A 15,263-nucleotide genomic window follows, 5' to 3' on the forward strand; every position below is an offset into this window, starting at 1 on the left:
ACAGAAAATGAAAGCAACACTGCTCGTCTTACCAGACCACCGCGAGCTTGGCTTGCTTTCTTGAGCTCCTTACCACGAACAAGGCTCTGATACCATGTCAAGATTGTGGGAGAGAAGGAAGGAGTCTCACTTGAAGCTTTCTTGCTTGCACAATGGGGGAATACACACAAGGGTGGAGGCTGAAAACAGTTTTTCTCTTCTTAGTTGTGTAAGCCAAAAAGAACTCACTTACAAAGAAATAGAAGAACCCTAAATATGGGTCTCAAACCAAAGTCAACTAACTAAGGTGGCATACTAACTGAGCCACGAACTAGAGTAGATAAGGATAGCTATCATGTAGCTATTATTCATGGGCGATGTACCAACCGCGTCTACAACTGACAAGTCGGTGACATAAATACACAACGGTCACCCTGGCGTATCACGAGTGGAGCTCGATATCTCAACAGTTCTGGTAAGAGGAGCAGTGTTGCTTTCATTTTCTGTTTTGGGAGCAGATCTTTGCAGGTAGCACAGCCAGAAAGTGCAGAAGTGCATTGTCTCAGGTTGAGACGCCCTTCGCGATGAAGCAAGAGGACAGTATATGCTGCGGGAAAGGCCTTTAGTCCTTGGCGACCTTGTTTTTCTTATTTGAGGCCATTTCGGGGCCTATTTTGGAGGCGGATGTTTTCTGCACGCACTCAGGAAAAGGTCCAGTTTTATGCTGTGCACCCACTGTTCTATAGGTCGGTGAAAAGCTACTGTAGAAATTGCATCGTATGCTTGTGTGCAGAGACATTGGGAGTTACAGAATCATCCTTGGTTCCTGTTTATGCAAAATCGTCACTAGGAAGTGACTGTGTGGTCAAATACCACTTTCGCCAATTTTGCAGATTTGCCCTTGTGAGGGTGAAGCTGTGTTTTTTGCAGTGACAGAATTTTTTGCAGTATTCTGTAATGGCGTTTGATTCTCTTTCACAGATTGTAACTGAAAAGCTTGACAAGAACAACTTTCAAGCATGGAAGTTTAGAATGACGAATTTCCTTATGGGAAAAGGATATTGGGAATTTGTTGCAGGAAATGAAGAAGAACCAGTTCTTCTTGATGTTCCCAATCAACAGCAAATGCAGGCATTTAAAGCATGGCATGAGAGAGCCAGGAAAGTTATGTATTGGCTGTCTATCAGCATTTCAGATTCTATGATTGTGCATATTCAGGATGCAAGTACGCCAAAGGAGGCATGGGATACTTTGTCAAAAATGTATAGCACAAATACACAAGCCAGGAAAATGCAGCTCAAGCAAGAGTTGCACAATGTGCAAAGAGAAAATATGAGCATCAATGACTACCACATGAAGGTGAAGAAGATTGCAGATGCACTTGCTTCTATTGGGCCGCCAGTGAAAGATGATGATTTAGTTTCCGTGACCTTGAATGGTCTAGGAAAGGATTATGCACAGTTTCGGACATCCATTTCAGTTCGTGAAAGATTTCCTGATTTTGAGGAGTTGATTGCTCTTCTAATTTCTGAGGAGCAGAGAAATGGTGGTGCATCTTCTTCAGGAGGAACTTCAAAAGAAGCTGTCTTCTACTCAAATGCTAGAAGAGGTAGAGGCAGAGGTAGAGGAGGCCGATTTGGAGGCCGTGGTAGAAATCAGAATATGCAGCAAACTCAAGAAAACTAGTCCTATGGAGGAGGACGTGGTAACTCTAGAGGCAGGGGGAGCCAAAGAGGTCGTGGTGGATAGCAAAGAGGCCAAAATGCAAACAGTAATGTTGAATGCTACTACTGTGGTAAAATGGGTCATATGGATAAAGACTGCTATAAAAAGCAGAATGACATCATGAATGGAAAACTGCAACAAGGGAATTATGCATCTTCTAGTAGACAGGGTGATGACAGAAATGAGCATTTGTTTATGGTGCAGCACATGAACAATTTTGTGACAAGTGCAGAAGAAAGCAATGATGTATGGTATGTTGACTCAGGTGCATCAAACCACATGACAGGTTATGCAGAATGGATGGAGGATGCAAGGAAAATGGAAAAACTAGGATTTGTGGAGACTGGTGATGATACTGCACATCCTATTGTGCAGATTGGAAAAATTCCTTTGTCTATGCAGGATGGGAAAAAGAAATACCTGTCCGATATATTTCATGTCCCGAATATCACCAAGAATCTGGTTTCTATTGGTCAAATGGTTGAGCAGGGCTTGCAGGTCAGATTTAATCCTCATGGATGCTTTGTTGAGGATATGAAAAATAAAGGTCGCTTGATAGCAAAAGGAAAGAAGAAGGGAAGAATGTTTACGTTGGATGCAGACATGTCTGAATTGAGTGCAGCAATGTTTGCTCATGGGACTTGTGTAGTTGCAGATATTGATATCTGGCATAAACGCATTGGTCATGTTAATGTACAGCGACTTAAATCAATGCAAGCCCAAAATATTGTTGCAGGATTGCCAAAATTCAAGGTTGCAGAAATGCATAAGGTATGTGAAGCCTGTCAGTTTGGAAAACAGGCAAGGAAACCATTTCCTAGACATGTTCAAGAGAGTAAGAAGTCATTGGAATTAATCCACTCTGATGTGTGGACTACTAAAGCTGCATCTCTTGGAGGCTGTCATTATTTTGTTAGTTTTATTGATGACTATAGCAAAAAAGTTTGGGTGTATTTTATGAAAAAGAAAAGTGAAGTTTTTGGGCATTTCAAAACTCTTAAAGCTATGGTTGAAAAAGAAACAGGCCTGCAAATAAAATGCCTAAGGTCAAATGGAGGGGGAGAGTACCTCTCAAATGAGTTTGCAAGGTTCCTGCAGGAGCAAGGCATAAAGCAGCAATATTCATGCAGTCATACCCCACATTAAAATGGAGTTGTAGAAAGGAAAAACAGGCATATTGGAGAGGTATCTCGTGCCATGCTCAATGAAAAAAACTTGCCAGATTTTTATAAGGCTGAAGCAGTTGCTACAGCAGTTTACATAATGAACAGGATTCCCACTGCAGCAATACATGGAATGACTCCAGAGGAGAGGTATACAGGTAGGAAACCAGATATTTCTCATTTGAAAATTTTTGGTTGCATTGCCTATGTACATGTGCCAGATGAGTTGAGATCCAAGTTGGATCCAAAAGCTGAGAAGTGCATCTTTATTGGTTACTCTCTGCAGCAAAAAGGATATAGATGCTATAACCCTTCTACTTGTAAGTTTATAGTGAGCAGAGATGTTGTTTTTTATGAGATGAGTAGCTGGTATAAACCAGTAAATGTGATTGATGATGTAGATGCACAAAATGGTAATGCTGCGCAAAATTCACAGCAGCAGTCACAAAATATTAGTGGGCCTGGAACGTCTTCTAGCAGTGGTTCACATTCTTCGCCATGGACAGGCAGATTGAGATCAGGAGAATCTTATCAAAGCAATGCAGATAGTGGTATGTAGGTATCACGAAAAGCAAAAGAGAAGGTAGATCAGCCCATGTTTGATGTGAATGCAGGTCACTCTTATGTGGATGGTGAATCCAGTGGTTCAGAACAGAGCATTGATGATGAGTTTGGTATTCCTTCTATTGTTACACCTGGAGTAAGGAAGACCAGGGATGTTTTGAGAGCACCTGAGAGTGAACCTACTTTGCGTAGGTCTACCAGAGCTAGGTATCTTGTGGATAGGCTGAAATATGATGGATTTACAGCCATTCACTATGCATATATGGTCAAAGTGATACAAGAATCAGAACCCACTTCTTTTGAGCAAGCCATGGGAAAAGAAAAATGGGAGAAAGCCATGGATGAAGAAATGGATGCCTTGGAAGCAAATGCTACATGGGAATTGGTACCTTTGCCTAAAGGTAAGAATGCAATTGGCTGTAAGTGGGTTTATAAGGTAAAGCACAATGCAGATGGTTCTGTGAACAGATACAAGGCAAGATTAGTAGTCAAGGGGTATGCACAAACATATGGCATTGACTATGAAGAAACATTCAGTCTGGTTGCAAGGATGGCAACCGTAAGAGCAGTCATTGCTATGGTTGCATCAAAGGGATGGTCTTTACATCAAATGGATGTAAAGAATGCCTTCTTGCATGGTGATTTGCAAGAAGAGGTTTATATGGAGCAGCCACCAGATTATGTGCATGCTATTCATCCTGAGTTTGTTTGCAGGTTGAAGAAAGCCTTGTATGGCTTGAAGCAAGCACCTAGAGCATGGTCTGACAAGATAGGACAGTATCTTGTCACTATTGGCTTTCAGATTTCCAAGGCAGATTTCTCACTTTATGTGAGAAAAATAGAGAAAGGTATTATGCTACTTGTCATTTATGTTGATGATTTGATTATGATAGGTGACAGTGATGAAGATATCATTCATGTGAAAATGCTATTGAAGCAGAAGTTTGAGATGAAGGATTTGGGAGAGCTGCGTTATTTCTTGGGCATTGAGGTGATTAGATCACCAAGTGGGATATAGCTCTTGCAGAGGCAGTATGGATTGGACATGCTGTCCAAATATGGGATGTCAAGCTGTAAGCCTATTTCAGTTCCTTTGGAGCAGAATGTGAAGCTGAGCGCAGATGCAGGTGAGCTTCTGGAAGACCCTACTATGTACAGACGCATAGTAGGAAGCTTGATTTATATGACCATTACCAGGCCAGATTTGAGCTATGCTGTTGGATTGGTAAGTCAGTTTATGCAGGCTCCAAGGAAACCGCATTTGGATGCGGCTAGACGCATACTCAGGTATGTGAAGTCCACATTGCAGTATGGACTATTTTATGAGACTGGGGTTCAGATATAGCTGCATGGATACACTGATGCTGATTGGGTTGGTAGTATTTCTGATAGACGATCTACCAGTGGATATGTGTTCTCTTTTGAGAGTGCTGCAGTCACTTGGAGCAGCAAGAAACAGCCTACAGTTGCCTTGTCGAGCACAGAGGCTGAGTACAGGGGCGCAGCAATGGCTGCATGTGAGGTAGCTTGGTTGCATAAGCTACTTTATGATATGCATCAGCCTACAGATGGGCCAGTTGTCATTTATTGTGACAACATGAGTAGTATACACTTGGCAAATAACCCAGTCTATCATGCTAGAACAAAGCACATTGAGGTGCATTATCACTATGTGCGGGAGAGGGTTTTACTAGGTCTTATTGATCTAGTTTATGTCAGCACAGAGGATCAGGTAGCTGACATATTCACGAAGGCATTGGGCGCAGAGAAGCTGCGCAAGTTCAGAGACCTGCTTGGTGTGCAGGAATTGGGATTGAGCTCGAGGGGAAGTGTTGAGATATCGAGCTCCACTCATGAATGCCAGGGTGACCGTTGTGCATTTATGTCACCGACGTGTCAGTTACAGATGCGGTTGGTACACCGCCCATGAATAATAGCTACGTGATAGCTATCCTTATCTACTCTAGTTCGTGGCTCAGTTAGTATGCCACCTTAGTTAGTTGAGTTTGGTTTGAGACCCATATATAGGGTTTTTCTATTTCTTTGTAAGAGAGTTCTTTTGGCTTACACAACTAAGAAGAGGAAAACTATTTTCAGCCTCCACCCTTGTGTGTATCCCCCCATTGTGCAAGCAAGAAAGCTTCAAGTGAGACTCCTTCCTTCTCTCCCACAATCTTGACAAGCCATTGGGGTCAAAAGGAAACCTGTCCGGTGAGTCATAAAACTGATCGGTATCAAGATCCTCTTCATATTAGCATTTTTAGCAAGTGTCATCATGGGAGAGTGTTCATGCAAGTCCTCTTCTAACTTGTCACTATCTTCTAGCACATACATGCTATTAAACTTGACAATGGCATTCTTAAAGGGGCATTTGGATGCATGATCAGTCATGTACTTATCCCCGCATTTAAAGCACAAGCCTTTAGCTTTTCTATCCTTGACAACCTCAGGAGGAATGAATTTTTGACCGCTAGGACTGAAGCCATTCCGTGTCTTATTCTCAGCATACTTGTTGAGATATCGAGCTCCACTCGTGATACGCCAGGGTGACCGTTGTGTATTTATGTCACCGACTTGTCAGTTGCAGACGCGGTTGGTACACCGCCCATGAATAATAGCTACATGATAGCTATCCTTATCTACTCTAGTTCGTGGCTCAGTTAGTATGCCACCTTAGTTAGTTGAGTTTGGTTTGAGACCCATATAGAGGGTTCTTCTATTTCTTTGTACTAGAGTTCTTTTGGCTTACACAACTAAGAAGAGGAAAACTGTTTTCAGCCTCCACCCTTGTGTGTCTTCCCCCATTGTGCAAGCAAGAAAGCTTCAAGCGAGACTCCTTCCTTCTCTCCCATAATCTTGACATGGTATCAGAGCCTTGTTCGTGGTAAGGAGCTCAAGAAAGCAAGCCAAGCTCGCGGTGTTCTAGTAAGAGGAGCAGTGTTGCTTTCATCTTCTGTTTTGGGAGCAGATCTCTGCAGGTAGCACAGCTGGAAAGTGCAGGAGTGCATTGTCTCAGGTTGAGACGCCCTTCGCGGTGAAGCAAGAGGGCAGTATATGCTGCGGGACAGGGCTTTAGCCCTTGGCGACCTTGTTTTTTTGATTTGAGGCCATTTCGGGGCCTGTTTTGGAGGCGAAAGTTTTCTGCACGCACTCAGAAAAAGGCTCAGTTTTATGCTGTGCAGCCACTGTTCTACAGGTCGGTGAATAGTTACTGTAAAATTGCATTGTATGCTTGCGCACAAAGACATTGGGAGTTACAGAATTATCCCTGTTGCCTGTTGATGCAAAATCGTCACTAGGAAGTGACTATGTGGTTAAGTACCACTTTCGCCAGTTTTGCAGATTTTCCCTTGTGAGGGTGAAGCTGTGGTTTTTGCAGTAACAGAATTTTTTGCAGTCTTCTGTAATGGCATCTGATTCTCTTTCACAGATTGTCACTGAAAAGCTTGACAAGAACAACTTCCAAGCATGGAAGTTTAGAATGACAGATTTCCTTATGGGAAAAGGATATTGGGAATTTGTTGCAGGAAATGAAGAAGAACCACTTCTTCCTGATGTTCCCAATCAACAGCAAATGCAGGCATTTAAAGCATGGCATGAGAGAGCCAGGAAAGTTATGTATTGACTGTCTATCAGCATTTCAGACTCTATGATTGTGCATATTCAGGATGCAAGTACGCCAAACGAGGCATGGGATACTTTGTCAAAAATGTATAGCACAAATACGCAAGCCAGGAAAATGCAGCTCAAGCAAGAGTTGCACAATGTGCAAAGAGAAAATATGAGCATCAACGACTACCACATGAAGGTGAAGAAGATTGCAGATGCACTTGCTTCCATTGGGTCGCCAGTGGAAGATGGTGATTTAGTTTCTGTGACCTTGAATGGTCTAGGAAAGGATTATGCATAGTTTCGGACATCCATTTCAGTTCGTGAAAGATTTCCTGATTTTGAGGAGCTGATTGCTCTTCTAATTTCTGAGGAGCAAAGAAATGGTGGTGCATCTTCTTTAAGAGGAACTTCAAAAGAAGCTGTCTTCTACTCAAATGCTGGAAGAGGTAGAGGCAGAGGTAGAGGAGGCCGATATGGAGGCCATGGTATAAATCAGAATATGCAGCAAACTCAAGAAAACCAGTCCTATGGAGGAGGACGTGGTAATTCTAGAGGCAGGGGGAGCCAAAGAGGTCGTGGTGGATGGCAAAGAGGCCAAAATGCAAACAGTAATGTTGAATGCTACTATTGTGGTAAAATGGGTCATATGGCTAAAGACTGCTATAAAAAGCAGAATGACATCATGAATGGAAAACTGCAACAAGGAAATTATGCATCCTCTAGTAGACAAGGTGATGACAGAAATGAGCATCTGTTTATGGTGCAGCACATGAACAACTCTGTGACAAGTGCAGAAGAAAGCAATGATGTATGGTATGTTGACTCAGGTGCATCAAACCACATGACAGGTCATGCAGAATGGATGGAGGATGCAAGGAAAATGGAAAAACCAGGATTTGTGGAGACTGGTGATGATACTGCACATCCTATTGTGCAAATTGGAAAAATTCCCTTGTCTATGCAAGATGGGAAAAAGAAATACCTGTCCGATGTATTTCATGTCCCGAATATCACCAAGAATCTGGTTTCTGTTGGTCAAATGGTTGAACAGGGCTTGCAGGTCAGATTTAATCCTCATGGATGCTTTGTTGAGGATATGAAAAATAAAGGTCGCTTGATAGCAAAAGGAAATAAGAAGGGCAGAATGTTTACGTTGGATGCAGACATGTCTGAATTGAGTGCAGTAATGTTTGCACATGGGACCGGTGTAGTTGCAGATATTGATATCTGGCATAAACGCATTGGTCATGTTAATGTACAGCGACTTAAATCAATGCAGGCCCAAAATATTGTTGCAGGATTGCCTAAATTCAAGGTTGCAGAAATGCATAAGGTATGTGAAGCCTGTCAATTTGGAAAACAGGCAAGGAAACCATTTCCTAGACATGTTCAAGAGAGTAAGAAGCCATTGGAATTAATCCACTCTGATGTGTGGACTACTAAAGCTGCATCTCTTGGAGACTGTCATTATTTTGTCAGTTTTATTGATGACTATCGCAGAAAAGTTTAGGTGTATTTTATGAAAAAGAAAAGTGAAGTTTTTGGGCATTTCAAAACTCTTAAAGCTATGGTTGAAAAAGAAACAGGCCTGCAAATAAAATGCCTAAGGTCAGATGGAGGGGGAGAGTACCTCTCAAATGAGTTTGCAAGGTTCCTGCAGGAGCATGGCATAAAGCAGCAATATTCATGCAGTCATACCCCACAGCAAAATGGAATTGCAGAAAGAAAAAACAGACATATTGGAGAGGTGTCTCGTGCCATGCTCAATGAAAAAGACTTGCCAGATTTTTATTGGGCTGAAGCAGTTGCTACAACAGTCTACATAATGAACAGGACTCCCACTGCAGCAATACATGGAATGACTCCAGAGGAGAGGTATACTGGTAGGAAATCAGATATTTCTCATTTGAAAATTTTTGGTTACATTACCTATGTACATGTGCCAGATGAGCTGAGATCCAAGTTGGATCCAAAAGCTGAGAAGTGCATCTTTATTGGTTACTCTCTGCAGCAAAAAGTATATAGATGCTATAACCCTTCTACTCGTAAGTTTACAGTGAGCAGAGATGTTGTTTTTGATGAGATGAGTAGCTGGTATAAACCAGTAAATGTGATTGATGATGTAGATGCACAAAATGGTAATGCTGCACATAATTCACAGCAGCAGTCACAAAATATTAGTGGACCTGGAGCGTCCTCTAGCAGTGGTTCACATTCTTCGCCATGGACAGGCAGATTGAGATCAGGAGAATCTTCTCAAAGTAATGCAGATGGTGGTATGCAGGTATCACGAAAAGGAAAAGAGAAGGTTGATCAGCCCATGTTTGATGTGAATGCAGGTCACTCTTATGTGGATGGTGAATCCAGTGGCTCAGAACAGAGCATTGATGATGAGTTGGGTATTCCTTCTATTGTTACACCTGGAGTAAGGAAGACCAGGGATGTTTTGAGAGCACCTGGGAGTGAACCTATTTTGCGCAGGTCTTTGAGAGCTAGATATCCTGTGGATAGGCTGAAAAATGATGGATTTACATCCATTCACTATGCATATATGGTCAAAGTGATACATGAACTAGAACCCACTTCTTTTGAGCAAGCCATGGGAAAAGAAAAATGGGAGAAAGCCATGGATGAAGAAATGGATGCCTTGGAAGCAAATGCTACATGGGAATTGGTACCTTTGCCTAAAGGTAAGAATGCAATTGGCTGTAAGTGGGTTTATAAGGTGAAGCACAATGCTAATGGTTTTGTGAATAGATACAAGGCAAGATTAGTAGTCAAGGGGTATGCACAAACATATGGCATTGACTATGAAGAAACATTCAGTCCGGTTGCAAGGATGGCAACCGTAAGAGCAGCCATTGCTATGGCTGCGTCAAAGGGATGGTCTTTACATCAGATGGATGTAAAGAATGCCTTCTTGCATGGTGATTTGCAAGAAGAGGTCTATATGGAGCAGCCACCAGGTTATGTGCATGCTGTTCATCCTGAGTTTGTTTGCAGGTTGAAGAAAGCCTTGTATGGCTTGAAGCAAGCACCTAGAGCATGGTCTGACAAGATAGGACAGTATCTTGTTACTATTGGCTTTCAGATTTCCAAGGCAAATTTCTCACTTTATGTGAGAAAAACAGAGAAAGGTATTATGCTACTTGTCATTTATGTTGATGATCTGATTATGACAGGTGACAGTGATGAAGATATCCTTCATGTGAAAATGCTATTGAAGCAGAAGTTTGAGATGAAGGATTTGGGAGAGCTGCGTTATTTCTTGGGCATTGAGGTGATTAGATCACCAAGTGGGATACAGCTCTTGCAGAGGCAGTATGGATTGGACATGCTGTCCAAATATGGGATGACAGGCTGTAAGCCTATTTCAGTTCCTTTGGAGCAGAATGTGAAGCTGAGTGTAGATGCAAGTGAGCTTCTGGAAGACCCTACTATGTACAGACGCATAGTAGGAAGCTTGATTTATATGACTATTACCAGGCCAGATTTGAGCTATGCTGTTGGATTGGTAAGTCAGTTTATGCAGGCTCCAAGGAAACCACATTTGGATGTGGCTAGACGCATACTCAGGTATGTGAAGTCCACATTGCAGTATGGACTATTTTATGAGACTGGGGTTCAGATACAGGTGCATGGATACACTGATGCTGATTGGGCTGGTAGTATTTCTGATAGACGATCTACCAGTGGATATGTGTTCTCTTTTGGGAGTGCTGCAGTCACTTAGAGCAGCAAGAAACAGCCTACAATTGCCTTGTCGAGCATAGAGGCTGAGTACAGGGGTGCAGCAATGGCTGCATGTGAGGTAGCTTGGTTGCATAAGCTACTTTATGATATGCATCAGTCTACAGATGGGCCAGTTGTCATTTATTGTGACAACATGAGTAGTATACACTTGGCAAATAACCCAGTCTATCATGCTAGAACAAAGCACATTGAAGTGCATTATCACTATGTGCGGGAGAGGGTTTTACTAGGTCTTATTGATCTAGTTTATGTCAGCACAGAGGATTAGGTAGCTGACATATTTATGAAGGCATTGAGCGCAGAGAAGCTGTGCAAGTTCAGAGACCTGCTTGGTGTGCACGAATTGGGATTGAGCTCGAGGGGGAGTGTTGAGATATCGAGCTCCACTCGTGATACGCCAGGGTGACCGTTGTGTATTTATGTCACCGACTTGTCAGTTGCAGACGCGGTTGGTACACTGCCCATGAATAATAGCTACATGATAGCTATCCTTATCTACTCTAGTTCGTGGCTCAGTTAGTATGACACCTTAGTTAGTTGAGTTTGGTTTGAGACCCATATAGAGGGTTCTTCTATTTCTTTGTACTGGAGTTCTTTTGGCTTACACGACTAAGAAGAGGAAAACTGTTTTCAGCCTCCACCCTTGTGTGTGTTCCCCCATTGTGCAAGCAAGAAAGCTTCAAGCGAGACTCCTTCCTTCTCTCCCACAATCTTGACAATACTTTGGGTCACTTTTGGAGGGTGGTGCTATCCCAAAACTGCCATATTTCCTTTCAGCATTAAAAGTGGGGTAAGTAGGGATTTTGGGGCTGCCATTCCCTCCATTGTTGGTGCAATAATTACTAGCATATGGGGGTTTCCTGATAGGGTATCTCTACTGTCCTGCAATTGGGCTGCATGCCCTCATGGCGATGGTATTTCCTACAATAGCGTTCAACCAATTCTATGGCTATAAACAGGGTGGCTGGCTTTTGAGCCATTACATCAGCTGAGAGATGCGCATCTAGCCTATAAATGTATTTATGCAATTTGGACTCATCACATTGACTGCCTCAACATGCATGGATAGGTTCATAAGTTGATTGGTGTACTCCCTCACGGTGAGATTTCGCTGATCAAACTGATACCATTGCCTAGCTAAGCATTCTTTTTCCACCGGGGAGATAAAAACTTGGATCATATGCATCTTGAACTCTTCCCAATCACGAAACTGCTGATTTTCTCTTTGAACGAATCTCCACCATGTGTGGGAAAAACCTTATAAATGAAGGGAGGCAAAAATAATCTTCGCCTCATCGGTACGGGGCTAGATGAGAAAATAGGCTTCCAATTTAGAGGTCCATTCCTCTAGTTCAGCTGGGGATGAGGACTGCCCATTGAATTTAGTAAACACAATCTTGTCACACAGCTCATTTGGGCCTTGCTCACCTATCTCATAAGTGCTACCCATACATGCCTTGCTGTCCAATCCTCGACTGTCCAAAATTTCCAAGGGGGCCATGCTGCCCTTGCATTACATGAGGACCAAATTGCCCATTAGGACCTTGCTGTCCAAAATGTCCATGTTGCCCATTGCCATATGCATGCTGCCCATTGCCATTTGCATGCTGCCCATTGCCATGTGCATGCTACCCATGTACTCCGTGCATTCCATTCTACCCAAGATTTGCATTGGAGCCATTCCCTTGAGTGTGCAAATAGCTTCCGTTATGGGAGAGTTAGGGTGCCAAGGATGGGCTTCAAGGATTCGTAGGGAGGGAAGGAGGGGTTCATCATGTCGGGTGGAAGGCTCACCTATCTCATAAGTGCTATAGGGAATGCCATGGGTACCACCGAGACCTTGTGGGCTACGCCCGGTCTCCAAGGGGGAAGGGCAGTTAGCCTCACGGGGAGGGACAGGGTCGATCTCAGGGGGGGGCAATGGCGGGGATGAGGGAGCCCATGCGCTCTATGAGTAAGTTCATCTTGGCCATCATCTTGGAATAACGGTGATCTTGGCAGGTTAACGCCCACGAATGAGCAAGCTAAGGATCATGTGTCCTTTCTTTGTAGAAAGCCATGGCGGGATGTTGTAGTTAACAAGGAGTACAGGCCACACACTGTAAGAAGTTGAGCAGAGACCGTATTGCTCAATCACAGGTTATTAGCATGGTATTAGAGCTTGCAATAAGAAGCATCTGAGGAGCTTGACGAGTAAAACAAGAAGAAAAGCAAGCAAGAAATTGGTAATCAGGTAAAATTTCTTTCTATTCTCAATGTTGTTACATACGCACCTTGAGGTTGATGGGCGTGGGATGAGATGATGTCTTTCCTCATCCTGTTGTACGTGTACATGTTGTACTGTCTTTTTTCTTTTTCTTTTCACTCCTCACTGGGGCAGATTCTCATTTAAGTGGGAGGTCTCCATCTCTCGATGTCGTTTAGCATGATGGGTCTCATGTTGGCATAAGGTTTGGTTGAGCAGAGATAAGTGGTCTATCTTGGGGGCACCCTCTTCAAACATGTCTTTAGGATCCTCCTGGGCTGAGCTAGGATCTTTCATTGAGGCACGAGAGTCCCTTATTTCACGCTGAAAGTCCTCCTAGGCCTTTGCTTTACCCTTGTGGCCTGCCATTCCAAATGCAGTCCACCAAACCCCTTGTTACAAAAATGATAATGCATTGATCTAGGAAGCTCTGATTGCCAAACTTTTTGATTCAAATGAAAGCCCTTGATCCCCTCTACGAGGCTATGTGAAAATATATCTGACAATAAATGATCAGGGATTTGTTGTAATCACTTTTTGTGGGCTGACTGTGTAGGACTATTGCCTGTCCCATAGTACCTCTAGGCACAAAACTGAGTGTATCTCCCAAAGCGTAGGGTAGAATAGGGAGATTTTTAGTTCAAATCGGAGGGGAGAATGCCCTCTTTGAATCAATCTATAGAGCTTGCACTTAGTCACACAAGAAGTCTTTGCTCTAATCAGCTTTAGTGGGCTGAATGTGTAAGACTGCTGCTTGTCCCACAGTACCTCTGAGCACAAAACTGAGTGTATCTCCCAAACCGAAAGGCGGAATGGGGAGGTTTTTAGTTCAGATCGAAGGGGAGGATGCCCTCTTCGAAACAAGCTAATCAACTTTTGCGGGATGATTGTGTAGGACTGACTGCCTGGAATACCCTGCAAAGACTCCCTCAAGGAGCATACCTTATCCCAATGGTGAGGGTCTTATCCCAAACATCTAGGCCCTCAACGGTGGCTCTCAATGCCATATAGACCCATACATCCTTTGCATCCATAGTTCATTGCTGAGACCATTTCCATAACTACATAACCTACCCTTCTTGCATTGCATCCACCATAACTTTCCAAGTGATACATGACATTACCAATGCATGTAGAGGGCTGTAGACTCAAATGATCAGGGCTCACGCTATTCCATAAAATGTACCTGCACCTGCAATAATTCTGGGGCTCCGGATCACCAAGAGGTGGACAAAGTTCCCCCCGGGCCATGTTGTGCACCCCTTCAGGGTCTTTGATGGCAAGGGGGGTCACCCCTCTTTTGTCTTGCCACCTTGCTTGGCATCGAGCTTTTCCTCACCCGAAATATGCATGGCAGACATTTATTAATTAAACACCCAGCATGAGATGCATTTCAAGAATCAAAATTTTGGGCTTTTCATCAAGTGCATGGAATTGGAATGGAGAATAAGGATAGAGAGCTTATCGGTAGTGACTCACTGCCTACTCACCCTTATACAATGGATTTTTTTTAATCAATTCTTGGCTCAGCCAATTCACAAGAAGCCAACCGGGTTATGGGTAAGCGAAAATATAATCTCAATGAAGCTTCAACATGAGTTCCAATGCCATAAGATCAAAGGGAAATGACTGGGATTAATAGTCAGCATGCATACAATGTCTGGGACTCCTATTATCTACTTAGACTCATACATTCTCTCAAACAAGTGTATAGGATTCAACAAGAGGCTTAAACAGAGAGAATGAGAGCCAAGAATCAGTTACCTTAAGTCTTTTGGAGAAGAAGCCAGCCACTAATGCCACTTCAGTTCTTCATGAGAGCTCCACTTTGATCCCGCATGATCCATAGCTCCAAAATGGTTGTGCTCCATCAAGAAAAGGTGAAGTCAAGCTTGGGGAAGGATGGCTCATGACCTTCCCATGAAGAGCTCTTGCTAAAATTGAAGCTCTACTCCCATAGCCATGGCTGCCCACAAGTGCATGTCTTCAAATCTTGCTTCTAATCTTCTTCCTGTGCTTCTTGATGGCTGAAATCTTGAGCTAGGCTTGAAGAGGGACTCCTGGGGACCAAGAAAAGACCAAAATCTTCAAGATTTTTGAGCTTAAAGCCAAGGTTCCATGGCTGCCATGGATTGCACCAGATCAGGGTTTCTTGAAGTGGAAAGGGGGGGTCCAAGAGCTAAGGAGGAAGCCTTCAATGCTGCCCAAGAGACTTGCCAAGA

Source organism: Lygodium microphyllum, chromosome 11 (genome assembly GCF_053477565.2).
Source record: "Lygodium microphyllum isolate KBCC chromosome 11, Lygodium_microphyllum_v1.1.10, whole genome shotgun sequence".
NCBI lineage: Eukaryota > Viridiplantae > Streptophyta > Polypodiopsida > Schizaeales > Lygodiaceae > Lygodium > Lygodium microphyllum.